Source organism: Crinia signifera, chromosome 4 (genome assembly GCF_055691185.1).
Source record: "Crinia signifera chromosome 4, ASM5569118v1, whole genome shotgun sequence".
NCBI lineage: Eukaryota > Metazoa > Chordata > Amphibia > Anura > Myobatrachidae > Crinia > Crinia signifera.
This window is the reverse complement of record NC_139220.1, coordinates 85,793,284-85,819,519: the sequence shown is the minus strand read 5'-3', so window position 1 is coordinate 85,819,519 and position 26,236 is coordinate 85,793,284. Positions and strand designations below refer to the sequence as shown.

At 43.5% G+C, this 26,236-nt stretch overlaps 1 protein-coding gene across 7 annotated transcripts in view; it reads right to left on the bottom strand.

Annotated features, from left to right (window-relative positions):
- FGF1 (fibroblast growth factor 1) overlaps window positions 1–26,236 on the bottom strand; it is a 283,447-nt gene that overhangs the window by 247,655 nt on the left and 9,556 nt on the right. Inside the window, exon 1 of one of the 7 annotated variants that reach the window (XM_083181928.1) lies at window positions 9,641–9,781. The exons of 5 other annotated variants lie outside the window; for them this stretch is intronic. The gene's annotated coding sequence lies outside the window, so the exon portion shown is untranslated. Of the gene's footprint in view, window positions 1–9,640; window positions 9,782–26,236 lie in introns of those variants that run through there. One more of the 7 variants, XM_083181926.1, reaches the window with a different exon arrangement.

Sequence of the window (26,236 nt, the reverse complement as noted above, 5' to 3'; positions counted from 1 at the left end):
AAATACTTTATACAAAAAAAAAAAAAAATGAAGGGGTTAAAAAAAAAAAAAAATTGAAGGGGTTAAAAAAAAAAAAATTGAAGGGGTTAAAAAAAAAAAAAAAAAGGTCCTGCGCCAAAAATTGAGCACAGATGTTGGTCAGTAACGTCTGTCACTGAACAGCGCTCAAAGGCAACAGGAATTTGATAAAAAAAAAAAAAATAGATCAACCCTGTGCCGAAAAAAGCTGATCAGTGATGTACGTCACTGATCAGCGCACAGTGGCCACAGGACACCCACAAAATCACAGTGTGTGTAAAAAAAAAATTAAAAAAAGACCACACAGCACCCACAAAAAAAAAAAAAAAAGGTGATCAGTGATGCGACACTGATTACCAGTGAGGGGCAGCAGGTGCACAACCTTTGGTGCAACTGGCAGCAACTGACAGGTATATATAAAAAAAAAAAACCTCTGCACCCCCAAAAAGTTGCTGATCACCTCAGATATAGTGATCAGCACAAAAGGCAGGGGTAGCAGACACAAAATATACACTCTCTATCACTCTCTGTCACTATCTCTCTCTATCTCTCACTATCTCTCTCTATCTCTCACTATCTATCACTATCTATCACTATCTATCACACTGCAGCAGCAGCACTGACAGTTATATGTATAAAAAAAAACCTGCACCCCCAAAAAGGGGGGGTAGCAGACACAAAATATACACTCTCTATCACTCTCTGTCACTATCTCTCTCTATCTCTCTATCTCTCACTATCTATCACTATCTATCACTATGACACTGCAGCAGCAGCACTGACAGTTATATATATAAAAAAAAAACCTGCACCCCCAAAAAAGGGGGGGTAGCAGACACAAATCTCTCTATCTCTCACTATCTATTACTATCTATCACTATCTCTCACTATCTATCACTATCTATCACTATGACACTGCAGCAGCAGCGACAGTTATTTATATATAAAAAAACCCTGCACCCCCAAAAAGGGGGGGTAGCAGACACAAAATATAGCTCTCTCTGTCACTATCTCTCTATCTCTCTCTATCTCTCTCTCTCTATCTCTCTATCACACTGCAGCAGCAGCAGGAAGTCCCAAGAAGTCAGATCCAGGAAGCGTCCAGCACGCTACAAGCAGTGATCAGGTAATCAGGTAAGGTATTTGCAAGGATCAGGTAAGTATGAGCAAGGATCAGGTCAGTATAACGGCAGATAGGCACGGTGACCGCTCTGCACGCTACTCCAGACCGGAATGGCGTCTGCAGCGCAGTCACCGGTAGTTTAAATGTCGCGCCTTGGCTGTGATTGGTCCGTGGGTCCCACGGACCAATCACAGCCTTGGTGGCAGGTGGGGTGAGGGTGGGGTGAGGTGTCATCGTCACCGATGACCCCCTCATGCCCCCTGACGCCCGGCGGTGATTGACACCTGTGTTACCAAGCGTCCGATTCGCTGGTAACACAGGAAAACGCTGTGAATGGCTGTTCACACTGAACAGCCAATCACAGCGATCGCCGACGGGGGGGCGACATCGCAGCCCCCCCTGGGCATGCAGGGACATGTCTGCTGTCAGGGACAGCAGACATCGTCCCTCTGTCACTGCGTCTCGAGACGCAGTGACAGTTTAAAGTCATGACGTATATATACGTCATGTGTCGGGAAGTACATCCCGGCCATGACGTATATATACGTCAAATGTCGTGAAGGGGTTAATCTCTCCACCTGACCACTGGTCTGTATATACATTACAGTTGTCAAGGTCCTTATTCCAAAGCTTGTATTATACTGTACTGTATATCCATCCGCTGCTGGATAAGTGGAGCATTAGCCATCCAGTGGTGGAGATGTGTATAACATGCTGTGTATGTTGCCGTGCCTCACAAAGCCCACGTCAAGGCCCGCTGTTGGGTTTAATCGTATGTACAATTTTGGCTATGCAATTTCCCTTGAACTACCCCCAACCCAGAACCATACAATATTATCTATATTTAGACTATGGGCAATCTGACTATAATGTAGCTTTCACATCACACTTTTAAAACGGTATATTGCCGTTTTTTTGCCTTTTAAAACGTTTAAGGCTGCAGTGTGAAAGTGTAATAGTTTAAATACCATTTAAAGTTAACTGGTATTTCAACACGTTTAAAAAGCAGAGTCCTACCCGTTTTAAAGCCAATTCAGAGCCGTTTTTTGTGCTGTCTGAATGGCACTGAAATGGTATTTAGTAAAAAAATAAAGGTTAGAGCACTGTGATAGGCTGTCCCTTGTCTTGTGTCCCTTCCCTGAACCAGGAAATAAGCTGTGGGTAGAAACGTGTTCAGAGGTTAAACGGCTTGACTGGTGATGTGAATGGAACTTAAACGGTATTTTTAAATGGTAATCTGCTGCAATATGAACACTAGACCCGTTTAAAATACCATTTAAAATTACAGTTTTTCAAAACGTTTCAAAATGTTTTATGTGATGTGAAAGCTACATAAAAGAACACTAGACTGTATACAATATAGTCAAAATTGGCTTCCACGGGGGGGCATGCATTGGCATCGCAAGCTGTATACACACTGTGCGATTTGTGCAAACTTTTCTTGATTTCTTCTGATTTTGACTATATAGTCAAAATCGCAAGCTTAAATTGCACCTTGAATATTTGCAAGTTGTATATGTAAGCATAGAAACATAGAAACGCAACACCCTGCAATATCCTGCATATAAACCCAACATCCTGGCACTGTGTCTGGAAGCCATGCCCCCTGGCATGGGACATTTTAGGGCTGTAACTACATCTGAGGTCCTCCTTTGTTGTAAAACGAGGGGAAGAGCCCAGCACTCTGAAAATGGCACTAAATAAACACTGGCAATATCAATTCACAGCAATCACCTCCTGGGAGTTGACTTTAGGATATAGTTACACAGGGTAATAAGTTCCTCAGGAGGCAAGTTTGAGTTCTGTCAGCCCTTACAAAAATGGAAAAACCAATATGGTGCATGTGAATGTGTGTGTACTTTTCCAGGGGCAAGTGTATGCTCGCATCCGCAATCTATACTGCAGGTGAGTGTACGCAGCCTAGCAAAGCATAGAAGTAAACTGGCAGGCTCCAGACTCACAGTAGATCCCATCTCACAGTCCAGCACCCCTCGCTGACTGCTGCACCGGCTGAGCGATACCAGGTGGTAGCCATCTTGTCCCATATTACAGGTGATAGCAAGGCTTCCAGTACAGAGACACCTAAATCTGCAGCAGCAGCGGGTGCACGGCAGAGCCCTGTTGGAAGAGCAACAGTCATGCTTGGATCATATGTGAACCACACAGATGCTGCTGTACAGGCAGGTGCAAGTTACGCCCCTGTAGTTATGTCAAATATGAATGTGCATCATGATTTTTATGGTGACCAACATATCAGCCCAAGCTTTGGTGTGATTTCTTTTGGTAAGGGATAGAGAGTGAATTGCACCTTCATCGCACAAGATGCTCGCTCGCCACCATCACCCTTAACCCTGCCCATCTCCCTGAAGCGGAGACGGGCAGGATCCAGCCGGCCTACAGCTGAGGAGAGAATGGGACGCGCGTCCCAGTCTGATGGAGTCCCTCTCCGCCGGCTCTCACCAGTGGGGATATTCTGGCGAGCGCCGGGCAAAGAAGAGAGGGGCTCCATCTGTACTTCATCACTCTCTATATCACTGACCACTTATCACTTTGTAATGCTTGATACATCTTGCCTCCATCTTAAATGGAGTGTAACCAGGTACTGTAGGACATGCACATACTGTCCCTGTAAACATGTTTTTTTTTTATTATTGTATTTAATAAGCTATCATCAGACGGTCAAAATGTACCTTGTGGCACATTCACGCCTAAATGTTACCCTTCTAATCACATGCCCATCCTAGCCAATCTGGTGCCCTCTCTAGTCATTGGGATGTCACATCAGCAGTTAATATTTATATTTAATTTGCTTTGAGAAAAGGAGACCACTGACAGGAGTGTGGGACTGAAGCTCCACCAGGGAAATTCTGTTGGTAGAGACCCATGTTTAGGGTTGAGGTCAGCTGATATTTTGGTTTGTCAAAAGGGGTGTACACACAGTGAGATTTCTGGATTGAATCACACAGCAAGCAAAATGCATTCAATTTTGACAGATCTGTTTTATGGGGGTAATTCTGGTTCACTCCATCTGGCAAATTCCTTCTTAAATGGACAAAACTATGTGCACTGCAGGTGGGGCAGATGTAATATGTGCAGAGAAAATTAGATTTGGGTGAGTTATTTTATTTCTGTGCAGGAAAAATACAGACCGATAAGTTTTTATAATGCAATATAGATCTCACTTTGAAGTGAAACCCCACCCAAATCTAACTCTCTCTGCACAAGTAACATCTACCCCACATGGGTAGATGGTGCACATGGTTTTGTCCATTTGAGAAGGAATTTGCCAGAAGGAGTGAACCAGAAGAACCCCTATATAATCTAACCTGCACAGTCTAATTTCCTATTCGATTTTGATGCCGCCGGGCTGCACATCGGGATCGAATTGGCATCGAATGTGGCTGAAAACTGTTCCATGTCTATTTGATTTCAATTAGATTTTGACTATATAGTCAAAACTGAATAGAAAGCTAGTCAGAATCGCAACGTCTGTATGGAGCATAACCCTTAGAGAGTGCATGGGCTGGGTACCATGATAATGTACAGTATATAGTAAAACAGGGTTGCTCACTTTTATAGTCCTTTCTGGAAGAAGCCCGGAGAGGAGACTTTCAGCAGTACTTCGGGGGGGGGGGGGAAGGGGGGCTTGAGCATGATGTCATTAAGTCCCGCCCCCAGGAAGGAAAATTACCCGACTTGCCGTTCTCCGTGGTGTGGGGGGCAGGGCTACAATGACGTGGATGTGACACTTTAGCCCCGCCCACCTTTGGGGGGGGGGCAACCCTGAAGTAAATACATGCATGATCATTTGCCAGATTAATAACAGCAATGCACTATAAAAAAAATTAAAAAAAATAAGGTAACATATGCATAATTCACATGCATGTTCTGGAACCTGATCCTTAGAGGAGGAGGTGGGCCCTCAGACAGAGAGGGCCCAACATGGGGGGCAGTGGGGCAGCCCCTGACTGCCAGATGTTCATAGAGGCAGATTTCTTCTAAAACTCAATTGGCTCCAAAGTAATCAATATTGCCTCAATATTGATATAAACAGGAGATGATAATGGTATGCAACAAATATTGTACTGGTACTTCTTATTGGAATAAAACTTTTTTTTATCCAATTAAAAATGTAGAATTTGATTAAATTTATTGTTACTCATCTAGGGCCAGATGTATCAAGCTTCAAAAAGTGATACAATGGAGAGTGAAAAACAGCCAGCCAATCAGCTCCTATCTGCCATGTTACAGGCTGGGTTTGAAAAATGACAGGTAGGAGCTGATTGGCTTTTGGTTTATCACGCTCCACTTTTTAAAGTTTGATACATCTGTCTCTTATGCTCAGTTTCCAGTTTTTCAGAGGGGCCAGCAATTTTCCCTGAAAATTGCTAGCAATTTTGACTAGATTTTTTTTTACCCTCTATTTAAATTCATTTATGATTGACATGGGTTGTGGGAAGTCCTTCTGGAAGGGAATAAAAGTGTATATGGTGTATATACAGATGTAGCAGGGGTCATCTTTGTAGGGGCAGGATAATCTAGCGGCAGCAGCCGCTAGTGCCCCGCTCCTGCCAGGGGTGTGGGGGCACAAGACGGCTGTGCGGCCCCTGCCACCCCGACACCAATGCCCCCTTCATTTATATTGAGCCCACATACTATTGGTGTGGGGCAGCATGGTAATGCTCATGCTGCCCACCGATGGTGCAAATCACCATCGATGGGCAGCATGAACATAATCATGCTGCCCGACACCAATGCCCCCTTCATTTTTTCAATGTCACATACTATTGGTGTGGGGCAGCATGGTAATGCTCATGCCGCCCACCGATGGTGCAAATCACCATCGATGGGCAGCATGAACATAATCATGCTGCCTGACACCAATGCCCCCTTCATTTATATTGAGTCCACATACTATTGGTGTGGGGCAGCATGGTAATGCTCATGCTGCCCACCGATGGTGCAAATCACCATCGATGGGCAGCATGAACATAATCATGCTGCCTGACACCAATGCCCCCTTCATTTTTTCAATGTCACATACTACTGGTGTGGGGCAGCATGTTAATGCTCATGCTGCCCACCGATGGTGCAAATCACCATCGATGGGCAGCATGAACATAATCATGCTGCCCGACACCAATGCCCCCTTCATTTTTTCAATGTCACATACTATTGCTGTGGGGCAGCATGGTAATGCTCATGCTGCCCACCGATGGTGCAAATCACCATCGATGGGCAGCATGAACATAATCATGCTGCCCAACACCAATGCCCTCTAAAGACAGCCTATGCACTGACTAGTGCGGCTGTGGGGCGCGCAGGAGGTGTGGGTGCTGGCACAGTGGGGGGGAGATTTGCGCAGCAGCTTCTGTGCTGTATGCGCGGGCAGGGACGGACTGGAGGAGGAAGCGGGGGGGGCCGTGTGTCACGCTGTGACAGGGAGGGTGGGCGGGTCCCGGCCGGCGTGTCACGCTGTGACAGGGAGGGTGGGCGGGTCCCGGCCGGCGTGTCACGCTGTGACAGGGCGGGTGGGCGGGTCCGCGAGTCCCGGCCGGCGCTGGACATAGTAGGTGTTGCTTGTCACTGGTGCACAGTGCTTTGTGCACCAGCGACCAGCAATTTTTAGGGAGAATCAGAGGAGCAAGCTCCTGCGACCAGCGACCATGAAGGGCTGGCCGCGGGAGCGCGCTCCCAGCCATTTATCGCTGGCTGCACATTAAATCACTGGCAATATGGTCACTGAGCGACCATTTTGCCAGCGATTTCATGACTAATTGCAGCAGTGTGTACGCACCATTAGTCACTTTTAGGACTGTGGGCCATAGTTGCCTACCCTCCTGCATACTGCAGGAGACTCCCTGAAATAGCAGCAATCTCCCTCACTCCCTCATTGGTCTAGAAATCTCCCTCATTTCACCTAGCCCACATTACACTGTTACATTTTTTGGGGAAAAAGGAATGAGAGACAGATACATTTACATTGAATCATCAGCACCGTTTCCTAGGACTTTAGCAAGTATAGTAGCTCTTACTAACTGCTTTGGGGCTCATCTACATTTGGATATAAGTCATTTTATAAGATTCCTCTCAGATGTAGCAGTACACACCCACGCTTCTAGGTGCCACATTCACAATCTCTTTATACAATCTCTCCATATATGGAACTAGACACGCCCTTTGGGCAAAGGGGCACTGCAAAATTCTACTAACGACTATAATCTCCCTGAAACTAGTTTTCAAAAGTAAAAAAAAGGGTGGAGGTAACCCCGACCACACTAGGTGGGTCTGGGTGCAGGTGCGCTTGGCTTGAGCTGTGTTTCCCTAGCTGCTGCTCTGTGACAGGATAGTTAGTCCTGTACTGAATAGACAAAAAGAGGGGTGTGGGGTTGTGAGCTGCGCTTGGCCAAAAAATGTTGTTATAAATCCTATAAATAGGGATGAAAAAAATGATGGATTGGTTGATCTAGTACAAAGAAATTTATTATCTAAAAGTAGCACATAGCCAAAATACAATTGAAAATCTTAAAATGCAATACATATAAAATTCATATCTCACCAGACCAAACTGGGATGTAAGTGTAGCCCGGAAAGTCCCAAGGAAGTCCTGTATAGGGCTGAGACAATATAGCGTCCTGTATGGTGCTGGGATGGTGAACCCAATTGGGGCAGTGGGGAGGGAGGACCAAATGTGGATATAAGGAGTGGCTCAAGTTGACACGATTTGCCGACTCCCTCCGCTGGATGTTTTAAAGCGGGATGTGGTCCTCAACCTCTACCTTCCTGCTAAATTTGTAATCCAAATTGAACCAGTTGGAGATGGTAATGCCAGGCCGTGATCTGTAGATGGCCCGATGGGACCCACAGATGGTGGGGCTAGGTTAGTGTCCCGAATGCAGCAGATGGTGGGGAGGATTCGATGATGTAAGGCAGGAGCGGCCCAGAATGGCACAAATAACCGTCTCCCTCCGCTGGATGTAGTGAAGCGGGATAGGGTCCTCAAACTCAACCTTGCTGCTGAGACTTGGTGGTCCAAATGGACAGACGATGGTAAGTGGGTACACAAAACAGCACTTCCGGGCTCTTTGAAGATACCAGTTTGGAGTTCTGGATGGAAATGAAAAACCTGTGTCCTGACCGGTTTCGCTGCTCCAGGCAGCTTTGTCAGAGGAATATGTATTTATATGTATTGCATTTTAAGATTTTCAATTGTATTTTGGCTATGTGCTACTTTTAGATAATAAATTTCTTTGTACTAGATCAACCAATCCATCATTTTTTTCATCCCTAGTTTTCAAAAGTAGGCAAGTATGCTGTGGGCCAGACTGAGACCTGATCGCTGTGCGAATTTGCATGGTGTCCGATTATCGGATGACCACACATGTGTACAGCCTGTGGTACACATGCGTGACTCCTGCTAGCGAAGAAATCCTGCTACTTTTTTACTTTCCTAGTGTTTGCAGGATGATTGACATGAAGTAGGCACCATGGGGTGATAACCATCCGTTTAGCGGGAGCGCTAAGAAAAACGCAGGCATGCCTAGAATAACGCAGATGTGGCAAAGTTTTCTAAGGAAGGGTGTGTGACATCAGCTCCAGCCAGGAAATGGCTGTTTTCATCACAACCAACCACCATGTAAGATCTGACTACTACTAGCTCCCGATGACTGGTGTACAGTGGGAAAATCATTCGATACTGAGCGTCTAACAGATGGTTTTGGACATTTTTGCTAAGCGTGCACATCCATTCGCACAGTTAGCACTTTACATCGCAAAGCAGGATTTCATTTAGCGGGGTGGTGTCTACCTGAACGCTGCTAATTTGCTGAGCAGCGATCAGGTCTGAATCGGGCCCTGTGTTTGTAGAGACTTGCCCTGCAAAGCGGTAAATAACTCTTTTTGCTCTGGGCCAATATGGCAGTGCCAGGTGAGCAACTTCCTTTTTCCGCCACAATAAGCAGTATTACAAAACATCCTGCCCGTGACAACAATGAAACAACATTAATAAATATTCCCAAAAACCCAACAGCAGATGTGGATTACTAATCAGCTACAGGGATCTCAGATCCCCTATAATACATGGTGTGGTTCCAATGTCCGTCGTGTCCAGGGGCCATTTCCTCCTTATCGACTCATAACAATCCCCAATTTTTCCCTTACAGTATATTGCAAGTAATAATATTTACGTATATATTGCGTACTATAATTGTTAATATTCAGCCAATAATTAAGCTGCCCGAGCAGGTTTCCATGTTAATGGACATTTAGCAGTAGCCATAACATTGATCAATGAAAAGCATTAGAGCTAGGAAACAGTCCTTGTCTTTATTATATAACTTATTATAATGCTCCCCACCACCATCAATTAGAATTGTATTATTATATCAAAGATGCAGCCTGCATTATAAATCTACATGATCTACCACACCCATAACAGGCAATTTCCAGGCAAGTGTACAGTCTTATTTATAATTCGCCATCCAAATGCTGATCACCTACCTGTAGCAATACAGCTGAAAGGCTGTAAATATGTTGATACCGGGAGCGCTGATGTGTGCTCACACGGCAGACAGAGAGGAGAGGTGGGGCTGGGCTGTCAGCAGGTCTGTAGTGTTGTCATGCTGCCATTCCTCTGGAGAAAGCTCTTGTGCATTACAGCTGTGTGATGTGAGCCACAGTCTACAGCATGCACATAAAGTTATTACGTTACGCATTAACTAACAGAGCAGTCAGGTAAAGAGAAAACTGATTTATTCCAATGACTTTAGTCATACTTAGATCATACTTGCCTACATTTGCAAGTTCCTCTCTGGAAGAAGGCCAGAAGGGTGTTCTCCAGGTGGGCGTGTTAAGTGTAGAAAAATATCATTTTAATTAGATACAAGTCTGTGAAATACCTGCGCCAACGTGCTTGGAAGATCTGAAGACTCTAAAAGCCAGATTAATATAAAATATATACATAAAGCCGGATCCATGCTAAAAGTACACATACAGCCGGATCCACACAAAATGTGCACAGCCAGATCCACAATAAGGGCAGAATGTAATGCTGCCCTACTTCGGTGGCGGTATGGGATGCCTGCCAAACTCAGACAATTTTTTAAAACAATCACTTACAAGGCAAAATCATGCCATATGATTGCCCATTTACAAAAACATCTGAGTTCTGCTGGCATCCCGCACTCCCACCAAACTACGGAAGCATTACATTCCGCCCTAGATGTACATTTACAGCGCTATATATATATATATATATATATATATATATATATATATATATATATATATAAACAATATATATCCAATGTCTATATATATATATATATATACGATTGTGATGGTCCCGGCACTCCGTTCACTCAGATGTAATTTTTGTTCACGGTGCCTTCCCCAGACCAAACGTCTCCACATAAGCACTTCAACAGGCGGCACTCGTTCTCATCAAATAACTGAGACCACTCAGATATAATGAACGTTTTCGGTTTACTTAACCTTCGTCAGATATACATGAAATACATACAATCACCAAATATATAAGCTTAGCTCACCCCAATCTCGTGCTCGAATCAGCCTCGCCTCCTCCCTCTGGCTTCCGGTATCGGGTGCAAGGGGGATTCGGCTCCGGCTCCAATGTGGTTACCATGGTAACATGTACACAATTCCCGTTACTATGTCATTGTGCACGGAATTCTCAATAGGCATAAATACGCGGTATTAGTAAGACACAATAACTGCAATAATAATGTCCATATATCTATAATCAAAGTTCACTGAGTTTTAGTATTTACTTAGTCCAGTTAAAGATTTTTCTGACAAGCCGTCCACTAAATTTACAAGAAGCACGTTAATGGCAGCTGTTCATTGAGCCCTGCCGGTGCTACAGTGTTCAGTTTTTGTATCCAGAATGACTCTCTTCGTAACAGAGCCAGATTTCTGTCACCTCCTCGTCTGCTTAGAGTCACTTGGTCCAACATCAAATATTTCAAACTAGACAGGTTATGATTATATTTGAGAAAATGTTTTGCAACTGGTTGGTCGGCACTTTTCTTTTCTAATGCCGTTTTAATAGAGCTGCGATGCTGTGCCATTCTGGTTTTGAAGCTACACATCGTTTTCCCGATATAATACTTGCTGCATGGACAAATAATGCAATAAATAACGTGTGTGCTATTGCAGCTCAATCTGTGTTTTATTGGAATTTTATGGCCATCATGTGGATGTCTGACATAGTCCGTAGTTATAAGGTATGTACATGTGGCACAGCCTGTGCATTTGTAATTTCCCATTTTTCTTCTTAAAAAGTGTGTTTCTTCAATTCTATCAAAGTCTGAAATATCCGTTTTGACTATATGATCTCTAATGCTCTTTCCTCTAGTATAGCATGGCAGGAGTTTTCTGTGTCTGAAACCTTTCAGGTCCGGATCTCTCTGGATGATTGGCCAGATTTGTTTTGCCAATTTGGTGATTTTTTTTGGATTCCGTGGTATAGTTATTTACCCAGATGATTTTTTCTTGCGTTTGTTTTACCACTGTCCCGATTTCTGGTGTAGGTTCTTTGTAGTTTAAGGCTTTATTTTTAGCTTGTTGGATCACTTTGTTCTGATAGCCTCTTTGTAAGAACTTATCTGCCATTTTATCCATTTCTTCTTGTTTAGTTTGTGGATCACTGCAAATGCGCTGGACTCTCAGGAATTGAGAGTATGGCAATCCTTTTAGAAGTGGTTCTGGGTGATGGCTAGAGGCTAATACCAAATTATTGCTGTCTGTTGGTTTGGAGAAAATAGTAGTATAAATTTTTCGATTGTTGACAAGGAGTTTGACATCTAAGTAGTTTATTTCTTGTTCATGTATGTTGTAGGTAAATTTGATATGATCGTCCAGTGTGTTTGCAAGTTGCATGAAATTCTCAAATTCGTTCTTGGTGCCTTGCCATATGATAAAGACATCATCTATAAATCTGGTGTACATATTTATTTTTGATGAGTATTGGGGATTATTGAAAAAGAGTTTTTCTTCTACTTGAAACATGAAGGAGTTTGCGTTTGACGGAGCGACACATGCTCCCATCGCACATCCCTGTACTTGGAGGAACAGCTCTTTATTAAACAAAAAGAAGTTTCTTTCCAGTACTAATCTTAATAGTTGTAAGAAAAAGTCTATATCCGGACCCTGGTATTCTGGATTATCAGTGAGCAGTTCTCTTACCGCTTGTATACCTCTTGTGTGCGGTATGCTTGTGTATAAACTGACTACGTCAGCTGTGCACAGCCAGCTCTGGTCAGTTAGTGTTCCCAGCTCCTTAATTTTTTGTAAGAACATATTAGTGTCTTTTAGGTAGGTTTTCTGTTTTTGGACCACCGGTTGTAAGTAGTAGTCTAAGTATCTCGCTACGTTGTAGTACAGGGACTCCCTGGCGGACACTATAGGGCGTCCTGGGGGGTTATCTTTGTCCTTATGTAATTTCGGGATTGTATAAAAGACAGGTATTTTTGAGTTGGTAGTAAGGAGTGCTTTCTTTGTGTCTTCTTTAATATGGTTGTTATTTACTGCTGTGTCCAGAATTTTTTCAAGTTCTTTAAAGTATGTTTGGGTTGGGTCTTGTTGTAATCTCTGATAGACCTGTGTGTCGTTAAGCTGGCGATAAGCTTCTTGTTTATACTGTAGTACATCTTGTACTACTAGGGCTCCCCCTTTGTCCGCCGGGCGGACTATTATGTCTGTATAACTGGAAAGGTTTTTTAGGGCATCCCTTTCAATTTTGGTCATATTGAAGGTACCTTCATATTTCTTTTTACTCATAATTTCACCTTTAATTGTTCTTGTAAAGGTTTTTATAGCCGGATTTACTGATGTCGGATCAAATTTGGATTTAGATTTTATCGGGCATGTGTTTTCCTTGATTTGAGAAGTCTCTATTTTATCAAAGTACTCCTTGAGTCTCAATTGGCGATTTAATCTTGTTAAGTCCACTCTGTTCCGGAGTTCGTTTGGTTTATTAGTAGGCACAAAGTTTAATCCTTTGTTTAAAACGGACAGTTCTGTTGTTGTGAGTAGTCTTGTGGAGATGTTATGTACTATTTGGCTTTTTTTGCCTTCCTGTCTCTGTATTCTCTCACATTGCTTGCCACGTCTTGTCTTTGTGGATTTGTGCCTCCTCTCGGTCCTTTGGTACGAGCCCCTAAAGGGTGGACTTGTGTAGTAGATGTTTGTTCCCTTGTTGTATCTTCGGATTCACTGTTGGCACTTGAAGTGTCTGTGTCGAATCTGTTTTTGTATGGGCGTCTGGTATTTCTCCTATTGGGTCCTCCTCTCCCCGCCTGGAAGCTGGTCCAATAGTATACCCTATTTTCTTCATAGTCCCTGCTCACCGCTGCAAATTTTTTCTTTTTAAATGTTATAAGGTCATTTTTGTATTTTTCCACCTCCTTAGCCAGTTTATCCATCCAGTCACAGGAGTTGTCAGCTTGGAGTATGGGTAGGTTTGTGCTTTCATATATTTGTATTTTGTCTTTAATCAGATTCATTTCTCTAGTTGCTTCTTCTATGACTAATAGTATTAAGTCAAAAGAAGCTTTATTGAGCACTGCTGCCTACCTCCTACAAAACTCGGGATTGTTGCGTCCTATTGTCGGTTTGTTTCTAATCCGAAATCCTCTTGGGATTTTGCGTTCCCGAAAATAGTCTGACAAACAAACCGCATGTAGATAGAAGTCAGTGTCTTTGTTTTTCATTCTTAATAGCTGCAGATATTTAGCCTCATTAGTTTCCTGCGGTTCTGTTGTAGATAACTTGTCCTTAAATAGAATCCGTGTTGCATCCACATCTGAGAGGGATAGGAGTTCCCCCGGTGGAAGTATGGTATTGCGGTAACCCGCTACATCCTCAGGTACTGTTTCCATGGTGTTCCGTGTAGACAAAACGGTGCAAACACCTGTGTAGTAGAATTTAAAATGATATCGATGTTCTTAAGGGTATGTTGAGGTGCCTTGGATAAGATTAGGAGCTTTGTAGTCCCCAGTCCATATGTACGATTGTGATGGTCCCGGCACTTCGTTCACTCAGATGTAATTTTTGTTCACGGTGCCTTCCCCAGACCAAACGTCTCCACATAAGCACTTCAACAGGCGGCACTCGTTCTCATCAAATAACTGAGACCACTCAGATATAATGAACGTTTTCGGTTTACTTAACCTTCGTCAGATATACATGAAATACATACAATCACCAAATATATAAGCTTAGCTCACCCCAATCTCGTGCTCGAATCAGCCTCGCCTCCTCCCTCTGGCTGGACACAGCAGTAAATAACAACCATATTAAAGAAGACACAAAGAAAGCACTCCTTACTACCAACTCAAAAATACCTGTCTTTTATACAGTCCCGAAATTACATAAGGACAAAGATAACCCCCCAGGACGCCCTATAGTGTCCGCCAGGGAGTCCCTGTACTACAACGTAGCGAGATACTTAGACTACTACTTACAACCGGTGGTCCAAAAACAGAAAACCTACCTAAAAGACACTAATATGTTCTTACAAAAAATTAAGGAGCTGGGAACACTAACTGACCAGAGCTGGCTGTGCACAGCTGACGTAGTCAGTTTATACACAAGCATACCGCACACAAGAGGTATACAAGCGGTAAGAGAACTGCTCACTGATAATCCAGAATACCAGGGTCCGGATATAGACTTTTTCTTACAACTATTAAGATTAGTACTGGAAAGAAACTTCTTTTTGTTTAATAAAGAGCTGTTCCTCCAAGTACAGGGATGTGCGATGGGAGCATGTGTCGCTCCGTAGTACGCAAACTCCTTCATGTTTCAAGTAGAAGAAAAACTCTTTTTCAATAATCCCCAATACTCATCAAAAATAAATATGTACACCAGATTTATAGATGATGTCTTTATCATATGGCAAGGCACCAAGAACGAATTTGAGAATTTCATGCAACTTGCAAACACACTGGACGATCATATCAAATTTACCTACAACATACATGAACAAGAAATAAACTACTTAGATGTCAAACTCCTTGTCAACAATCGAAAAATTTCTACTACTATTTTCTCCAAACCAACAGACAGCAATAATTTGCTATTAGCCTCTAGCCATCACCCAGAACCACTTCTAAAAGGATTGCCATACTCTCAATTCCTGAGAGTCCAGCGCATTTGCAGTGATCCACAAACTAAACAAGAAGAAATGGATAAAATGGCAGATAAGTTCTTACAAAGAGGCTATCAGAACAAAGTGATCCAACAAGCTAAAAATAAAGCCTTAAACTACAAAGAACCTACACCAGAAATCGGGACAGTGGTAAAACAAACGCAAGAAAAAATCATCTGGGTAAATAACTATACCACGGAATCCAAAAAAAATCACCAAATTGGCAAAACAAATCTGGCCAATCATCCAGAGAGATCCGGACCTGAAAGGTTTCAGACACAGAAAACTCCTGCCATGCTATACTAGAGGAAAGAGCATTAGAGATCATATAGTCAAAACGGATATTTCAGACTTTGATAGAATTGAAGAAACACACTTTTTAAGAAGAAAAATGGGAAATTACAAATGCACAGGCTGTGCCACATGTACATACCTTATAACTACGGACTATGTCAGACATCCACATGATGGCCATAAAATTCCAATAAAACACAGATTGAGCTGCAATAGCACACACGTTATTTATTGCATTATTTGTCCATGCAGCAAGTATTATATCGGGAAAACGATGTGTAGCTTCAAAACCAGAATGGCACAGCATCGCAGCTCTATTAAAACGGCATTAGAAAAGAAAAGTGCCGACCAACCAGTTGCAAAACATTTTCTCAAATATAATCATAACCTGTCTAGTTTGAAATATTTGATGTTGGACCAAGTGACTCTAAGCAGACGAGGAGGTGACAGAAATCTGGCTCTGTTACGAAGAGAGTCATTCTGGATACAAAAACTGAACACTGTAGCACCGGCAGGGCTCAATGAACAGCTGCCATTAACGTGCTTCTTGTAAATTTAGTGGACGGCTTGTCAGAAAAATCTTTAACTGGACTAAGTAAATACTAAAACTCAGTGAACTTTGATTATAGATATATGGACATTATTATTGCAGTTATTGTGTCTTACTAATACCGCGTATTTATGCCTATTGAGAATTCCGTGCACAATGACATAGTAACGGGAATTGTGTACATGTTACCATGGTAACCACATTGGAGCCGGAGCCGAATCCCCCTTGCACCCGATACCGGAAGCCAGAGGGAGGAGGCGAGGCTGATTCGAGCACGAGATTGGGGTGAGCTAAGCTTATATATTTGGTGATTGTATGTATTTCATGTATATCTGACGAAGGTTAAGTAAACCGAAAACGTTCATTATATCTGAGTGGTCTCAGTTATTTGATGAGAACGAGTGCCGCCTGTTGAAGTGCTTATATATATATATATATATATATATATATATATATATATCCTACTGTATGCCGGCACTCAGGGGTCTCGGGGTCAACTGGCTTGGGTGCACTTAAAATAAGGAGAAAACAGAAAAGACTGCTGGGGTGGCGGTGCACTCAGTGAGGATGGAAAAATATATTTAATTTAAAACATAACTTTTATTCAATTTTTATTAAAATAGATGCAGCGAATATTTTGAAGACATACATAAACATGTAGATGTGGAATCAAAAATAGGTAGAGGATAACGTTGTCTTTTCCTTCACACCTATCAAGGATACAGAGTATCCTAATTCCTCCACGGGGGGGGGGAGATTCAGTATCAGTGTTGTGTCAACTATGTGCTTCACTGTACTACTTAATCACACAACCTGGTGTGTAAATAGGTCATGTATTGAGGTGAAAGGTGAAACCTGTATTATCTTTATGAGTCGTTATGCTATATCAAGGCAACCAGTCCAGCCCCAGCACACTGAGACTCAATTCCACTGGGTATAGGCATTCACTTCCCCAGAGATAGTTACTTGGGCGGTATAAATTCACTATATCAGAGGACTGTGGTCAAATTAAGGGATAGAATTTCCCACTTATCCACAATCTCCCAGTGAACTGAATAGACCACCTTAAAACTATATTAAGCGCTACAGGACCAGTATGGGTTACTGACAGTATAAGAGAGATTAATCTCGTGCATGGGAGTCACTACGTGCTGAGGATTAGTGTTTGAATAACATTTTACAAATAATCTTCAATGACAGCTGTCGATTAATCCCAGCATCGTAATAGAGCTGTAATAACTGAGTCAATAGTTCTAGTACTGACTGCCATATGTAATGACTCCACACTCAGCATAGGGTCCAATCATACACAATATACTGGCTCTCCCTGTCCTGTAGCGCATATAGTTAATAACAGGTCACCAACATATTCAAACTCCCCTCCAAAATAACATTCCCCCCGCGGTTAGCTAACGCCAACGCGCGTTTCGCTGCCCGCTTTTTCAAGGCTGAACCAGACTGTCAGCCCAACCATCGTATTTATCCTCTGAAAATCATCCATTAGCATAATAGCGGGCGTGGACAGTTAATCATGCGGACCAATGTCGTCTGGTAACGTGTATATGGGCGGGTATACGGCATATTTAGCCAATCACTCGCCGCCACGTCACCGGGGGCGGACCGGAAGGAATGTGTCGTGGTAACGTATATGCGCGTGACAGTCTACCGTGTTTCCCCTCCAATCCTCTCACAACACGGATAGAGTGGGCGTGTACAAAGGCTGAGTTTGGCTGTGGGTACGTACTGGTACCGCCCATCTCCAGGTCAAATCTGTGTTGCCTGCGATCCCATGGGCGTATACGTATACGGAGGCGGATCCTACTACGGAGGCTGTCAGCGCTGTCATAACAAACAGTGCTATGTAAACATCAGTGTGATGCCTGAGGCCATCAGTGCTTGTCATGACTGGTTTTACACTGCATTATTCAACTGATCGTCATAAGGGACGATGTTTTTACACGTTAGTGTCTACTTGCAACGGCATTGTATCGCAGATTTAAAATAAATGTAGGCATCAGTTCATGACAACGGAGATTGCATGGTATGAATATTTCGCCCTAGACTAGTAATGTCCACACATTGTATACTGACAATACAACTCTTAAGTGATGACGTTAATGGCGAAATTGAATGATATCACAGAATCTGACTTATATTCCTACACTAACGGGACAAAGGTTGAAATGATTACAATGAATCTATCTCTGCCATGACGCTGGAATTGCACAGGGGTCATGACTGTGGTTTGTTACGTCTCACTACCTGCTAGTGGGTACTGAAATGATATGGATATCTGTGGTGTTATATTATTATCTCAAAAAAGAAAAGTGTTAGTGTAAGGGGTAGGGAAAGAGAGAGAGTGTATTCCACTGTTGTTGAGAAGGATAAAATGGTCGTGACGTGCAATTCCATGGGAAACTTCATGTAAGTGTGTCTCTTAGATCGAGCTGAAAAAAGATGAGGCCGATTGGTGCTGATATAGTGATATGAACGTGCCACTGAAAAAAACAAAAATATTTCTGACAAAGGGAAAATTGAAAACTAGGTGAAGTGCTGTGAATAGGAGGGCCCCCCTCCTAGTATCATAAAATGTGAAGTGTGTATTGTGTCATCCACTAAGGATCTGTGGGCACCACTAGAGTGCCAATCGTTGTGATACAGTGGAAAAGATAAATTCTGACGTGTGGAGTGAGTAACATGGCTAACAGTTCAGTGAAACCACAGTACCTGATTATCTAGTGTAAATCATTAATGGACTAAATTGTCCCCATCATCGAAATGTCAGTTAGGCCATCTATATATGGCGACCCCTAATCAAGCAATGCTTTATAGATATATACTGTAATTATTTTCTTCGTTGAGTCCTGATGGTGTCATAGTGCCCATAAGGAAAATCAGTCGTGATTCTTGTTTGAGGAGTTCTCGGTCGAGATCCCCTTTTCTGTCATCAAGTACCACTTTGAGCATGCCGAAGGCCTGAAGTCCCTTGGGATTCCCCTGGTGGCACCTCAAAAAATGTCTAGCCACAGGGGTAAGGGTCTTCATACGTTCTTTATCCCTCTGTGCATTCAGAATGCTATACACATGTTCCGCTATCCTTTTCTTGAGGGGTCGTAAGGTCTTCCCTACGTACCCCTTTCCACATGGGCATATAAGATAGTAAACCACTGCCTCCGTACCACATGTGATGTAGTCAGGGATGTGCCATGTTTTGCCAAATTTGTCACAGTAGCTCAGAGTTTTGGCCATATATGTACAATTTCGGCAGGTGCCGCATTTATATGACCCCTTCTTGTGTGCCCTCGGTCTTTTACCACTACTTAGATTAGTATGGACTAGTAGGTCCTTCAAGTTTCTACTCCTCCTCCAGCTCATGTCAATACTGTCTCCCAGTATGCCGTTGAGATCTCTATCAGTTTTTAAGATACCCAGATGTCTATTGATAATGTCTTTGACCTCTCTCCATTGGTTACAGTAGGTACCTATGAATCGGACTTTTTCTTGCCCCGCTGAACGTTTATCCTTCGGTACCAATAGGGTTTCCCGTTCAGCCCTTTCCGCATGCTGTCTTGCTTTTTTGATGGCCCTATTGCTGTACCCTCTGTCTCTGAGTCTCTGACTTAGTTCATCTGCCCTCACTCTAAAGGTAACGGGTTCTGAGCAATTCCTTCGGGTACGAAGGAATTCTCCTTTAGGTAACCCCTTCTTAACCGGGGGAAAATGGGCACTCTCGTGATGTAAAAGGGCATTGGTGGCCGTTTTTTTCCGGAATAGGTCTGTGGAGACTCTACCATCCGGTTCCACATGCAGGCGGAGGTCTAGGTATTCCACAGACCTATTCCGGAAAAAAACGGCCACCAATGCCCTTTTACATCACGAGAGTGCCCATTTTCCCCCGGTTAAGAAGGGGTTACCTAAAGGAGAATTCCTTCGTACCCGAAGGAATTGCTCAGAACCCGTTACCTTTAGAGTGAGGGCAGATGAACTAAGTCAGAGACTCAGAGACAGAGGGTACAGCAATAGGGCCATCAAAAAAGCAAGACAGCATGCGGAAAGGGCTGAACGGGAAACCCTATTGGTACCGAAGGATAAACGTTCAGCGGGGCAAGAAAAAGTCCGATTCATAGGTACCTACTGTAACCAATGGAGAGAGGTCAAAGACATTATCAATAGACATCTGGGTATCTTAAAAACTGATAGAGATCTCAACGGCATACTGGGAGACAGTATTGACATGAGCTGGAGGAGGAGTAGAAACTTGAAGGACCTACTAGTCCATACTAATCTAAGTAGTGGTAAAAGACCGAGGGCACACAAGAAGGGGTCATATAAATGCGGCACCTGCCGAAATTGTACATATATGGCCAAAACTCTGAGCTACTGTGACAAATTTGGCAAAACATGGCACATCCCTGACTACATCACATGTGGTACGGAGGCAGTGGTTTACTATCTTATATGCCCATGTGGAAAGGGGTACGTAGGGAAGACCTTACGACCCCTCAAGAAAAGGATAGCGGAACATGTGTATAGCATTCTGAATGCACAGAGGGATAAAGAACGTATGAAGACCCTTACCCCTGTGGCTAGACATTTTTTGAGGTGCCACCAGGGGAATCCCAAGGGACTTCAGGCCTTCGGCATGCTCAAAGTGGTACTTGATGACAGAAAAGGGGATCTCGACCGAGAACTCCTCAAACAAGAATCACGACTGATTTTCCTTATGGGCACTATGACACCATCAGGACTCAACGAAGAAAATAATTACAGTATATATCTATAAAGCATTGCTTGATTAGGGGTCGCCATATATAGATGGCCTAACTGACATTTCGATGATGGGGACAATTTAGTCCATTAATGATTTACACTAGATAATCAGGTACTGTGGTTTCACTGAACTGTTAGCCATGTTACTCACTCCACACGTCAGAATTTATCTTTTCCACTGTATCACAACGATTGGCACTCTAGTGGTGCCCACAGATCCTTAGTGGATGACACAATACACACTTCACATTTTATGATACTAGGAGGGGGGCCCTCCTATTCACAGCACTTCACCTAGTTTTCAATTTTCCCTTTGTCAGAAATATTTTTGTTTTTTTCAGTGGCACGTTCATATCACTATATCAGCACCAATCGGCCTCATCTTTTTTCAGCTCGATCTAAGAGACACACTTACATGAAGTTTCCCATGGAATTGCACGTCACGACCATTTTATCCTTCTCAACAACAGTGGAATACACTCTCTCTCTTTCCCTACCCCTTACACTAACACTTTTCTTTTTTGAGATAATAATATAACACCACAGATATCCATATCATTTCAGTACCCACTAGCAGGTAGTGAGACGTAACAAACCACAGTCATGACCCCTGTGCAATTCCAGCGTCATGGCAGAGATAGATTCATTGTAATCATTTCAACCTTTGTCCCGTTAGTGTAGGAATATAAGTCAGATTCTGTGATATCATTCAATTTCGCCATTAACGTCATCACTTAAGAGTTGTATTGTCAGTATACAATGTGTGGACATTACTAGTCTAGGGCGAAATATTCATACCATGCAATCTCCGTTGTCATGAACTGATGCCTACATTTATTTTAAATCTGCGATACAATGCCGTTGCAAGTAGACACTAACGTGTAAAAACATCGTCCCTTATGACGATCAGTTGAATAATGCAGTGTAAAACCAGTCATGACAAGCACTGATGGCCTCAGGCATCACACTGATGTTTACATAGCACTGTTTGTTATGACAGCGCTGACAGCCTCCGTAGTAGGATCCGCCTCCGTATACGTATACGCCCATGGGATCGCAGGCAACACAGATTTGACCTGGAGATGGGCGGTACCAGTACGTACCCACAGCCAAACTCAGCCTTTGTACACGCCCACTCTATCCGTGTTGTGAGAGGATTGGAGGGGAAACACGGTAGACTGTCACGCGCATATACGTTACCACGACACATTCCTTCCGGTCCGCCCCCGGTGACGTGGCGGCGAGTGATTGGCTAAATATGCCGTATACCCGCCCATATACACGTTACCAGACGACATTGGTCCGCATGATTAACTGTCCACGCCCGCTATTATGCTAATGGATGATTTTCAGAGGATAAATACGATGGTTGGGCTGACAGTCTGGTTCAGCCTTGAAAAAGCGGGCAGCGAAACGCGCGTTGGCGTTAGCTAACCGCGGGGGGAATGTTATTTTGGAGGGGAGTTTGAATATGTTGGTGACCTGTTATTAACTATATGCGCTACAGGACAGGGAGAGCCAGTATATTGTGTATGATTGGACCCTATGCTGAGTGTGGAGTCATTACATATGGCAGTCAGTACTAGAACTATTGACTCAGTTATTACAGCTCTATTACGATGCTGGGATTAATCGACAGCTGTCATTGAAGATTATTTGTAAAATGTTATTCAAACACTAATCCTCAGCACGTAGTGACTCCCATGCACGAGATTAATCTCTCTTATACTGTCAGTAACCCATACTGGTCCTGTAGCGCTTAATATAGTTTTAAGGTGGTCTATTCAGTTCACTGGGAGATTGTGGATAAGTGGGAAATTCTATCCCTTAATTTGACCACAGTCCTCTGATATAGTGAATTTATACCGCCCAAGTAACTATCTCTGGGGAAGTGAATGCCTATACCCAGTGGAATTGAGTCTCAGTGTGCTGGGGCTGGACTGGTTGCCTTGATATAGCATAACGACTCATAAAGATAATACAGGTTTCACCTTTCACCTCAATACATGACCTATTTACACACCAGGTTGTGTGATTAAGTAGTACAGTGAAGCACATAGTTGACACAACACTGATACTGAATCTCCCCCCCCCCGTGGAGGAATTAGGATACTCTGTATCCTTGATAGGTGTGAAGGAAAAGACAACGTTATCCTCTACCTATTTTTGATTCCACATCTACATGTTTATGTATGTCTTCAAAATATTCGCTGCATCTATTTTAATAAAAATTGAATAAAAGTTATGTTTTAAATTAAATATATTTTTCCATCCTCACTGAGTGCACCGCCACCCCAGCAGTCTTTTCTGTTTTCTCCATGTTTAATCACTGCATGGGCGGTAGCACACCCCAATATTTATGAGCAATTAATTTACTAAATATTTAATAAAGGGGTTTTGGTAATAATTTACTATTATTGTCCTGTGCGGTAGCCCTATCCCTATCTCTGCACTTAAAATAATACAAACAGTCCTCCAATGAAAGGCACTCCAATTGCAGATAAAAACTTTTTAAGTTTTTATCTGCAATTGGAGTGCCTTTCATTGGAGGACTATATATATATATATATATATATATATATATATATATATATGTATACACACCACATTAAAAGCCTGTGTTTGTCCCCCTGCTCCTTACTCTGTAGGACTGTAGGAGACCTAACAGTCCCAGTGCTTCCTCTGATTAAAAACCCTCCCATGACTAGGCTGCTGCTGCTGTCCTCCATGGGCCTGAGAAGCATGTAATGAGCTCCACCAATCAAAGCTCAGCACAAACCTCTCAGCCTTTTCCCTCTTGTGCAAAGTGTCATGGGACTTAATCAACTCCCAGCAATGCACTGCACACTTGCCTTGGCACCCCATGCTCAGCACCATTAATCATTGTCACATTGGCAGATAGGTGAAGCTGCAGCACTACCCCACTCCCATGAAAAAAACCTTTAGCTTAAAAAAAAAAAATACATGCCAACCACAGGGGGCCCAGACCTAGAGGAGGGCTCAGGAGTCCTGACCCCTTTTGCTCCTGCTTTAATCCGGCCATGGCGTAATAAAAGTGCAGCACCCCTGGCAGGCATCACACCAACAGCCCGGTCCCCCTCCCTCCCCCCACTGAAATTGCAAAACAGGACTCGCTACGTGCATTGGGCGTGGTTTCACCCCTCACTTGTAATTACTTTGGCGGCTGCTCAGGACACACATTAGAATATTAATTAGTTACACATTCTGGGCATGAGTCAGATATGTGCAAATGGGGATGGATCTTGATGATATTTGCATATTGCGCATGCACTGTACACATATATAGCAGACATGAATGTTCGCAGTGCCTCCATAACTGGAGTTAGGGCCGGTGTCCAGCACCCCCTGCAAACTATAAATGTGCGCACTCCCTCTTATATTCAATAAAGGGGCAGCACACACAAATAAACAAAGGGGATTGGCTGCACCAATTCATTTACAACATACAGAAGAACAATCTTACAAAAAAATATACAATCGGGCGCAACAAAATCCAAATGACCACTTAATGAGCTAAAATAAATAAGGCAGCTCCCACTGAGGATCTGACAGATCCTTCTTAAATCAAAACATAAATATAATTATTCAAAATAATTCTGAGAGCGCACTGAATAGTTCACACAATGGTAAATTTTATTTAAAAAAACAACAATTAATTGCGCATAAAAATATATATAAAACCAATATAGATATTAAAGCTCAATTTGATCACACATTATTTTACCAAATACTTTATCAAATCATTAATGTTCATTAATAACTGATTATACGATGGTGCTCTTACCCACTTTCATTGGTTGATGGTAGGTCCATGAAACGAGCGGGGAGCTGTTTTATTGTATAATGAAGCAATATAGGCTTAAATTGAAATTATATGATGAGTAAGTCCAGATGGTATTGGATTCCAGATAAATGGAATAATGATAGGTCCAGATCAAATAATTGCAGTTGTAGTGAAGAATGATGAGGTGGAATGATGTTATAATTTCATCGGCGTGGAGTAGATGGACAGTCCCACAGCCAGGAGTACAACAAGGAGAGGAGACAAAGCGGCAGATAAAATGGCCCTTATTCTGGTTCGTGCGGTACGGCCCGCGTGCGGCCGTACCGCCGATGTTTTCCGTCTGCACATGCGCAGAGGTCAATCTGCGCATGTGCAGGCGAATTCGCCGCACATAACGTTAGTACGCCGCAAAGGGGGCGTATAGGGGCGTGAGGGGCTTCATGCCCTCATTTCCCTATGTATACGCCCCGCGTTTCATGGGCGTTCCCATGCAAACGCGGGGCGTACGCATGGTAATGAGGCCATGACGCAACTCATGGGGGCGGAAAGCTGACGTCGCCGGATGTCAGCTTTCAGCCCCCATACAAGCTACCACACGGACGATTGTCAGTGTGGTCTCAGCTTGCGGGAGCTGCCGCGGCGTGCGGACCTGCCTTCGATGGTCGACGACCATCGAATGCAGGGGGCAGCTCCCACCATGGTGGAGGCGTACGCCTCCACCATTTTCATGCGGATCGGCAGCCGTCCGTGTACGGACGGCCGTGCCGATCCGTCTTGTAGGCGGGGATTCGTCTGGTGCGGTCGGAGCCGCATATGCGGCTCGACCGCACCAACCAGAATAAGGGCCAATATGAGGGACGGTCTCTTCTACCGGCGTAGCACTGAAGTGCGAGCGCCGGGAGTGACTTCTACCCAGCCGTAAACTCACTTGCTATGCTCCAACACCTGATTGCTGCTCTCTGCGTCTTAGATGGAATATGCACAGGGGGGTCATCGCAGGTCTCCCTCTGGCTCGCAGATGCCGGCTCCGTATAATAGCAGTATGGAAAGTGGATTGCAGGATAAATCAGGAGGTGATCAATTGGCAGTATGTTATGATCCGCCTCCAGCGGATCGGTGTAATGTGCAGATTCACATATTCTGTGTGTAGTTTTTCTGTTTTCCCTGGATTCTGCTCCCTGGGTTTATTCCAGCATGTGTGTGTGTTTACTCGCTGGTGGCCTCCAGTGGTCAGCCTGGGCCATTGCAGCTTACGTTCAGTGGTGTGTTATCAGGACTCAGGTGTGTCTTAATTAGGCTTCTAGCCTGCAGTGCTCACCTGTAGGCAATGTGTAATCAGCACCACATTGTGCTCTCTATATAAACCCTCTGGTTATTCAGTCCCATGCCGGTTATAGTTCTTTCCTGTGTGTCCAGAGTGTTCCCGGTTCCTTGGCATTACCCCACCTGTCCAGTCTGTTGGTTCCCGTGTCCTGAGGCTTGTCCTTCCTGTCAAGCTCAGTTTGC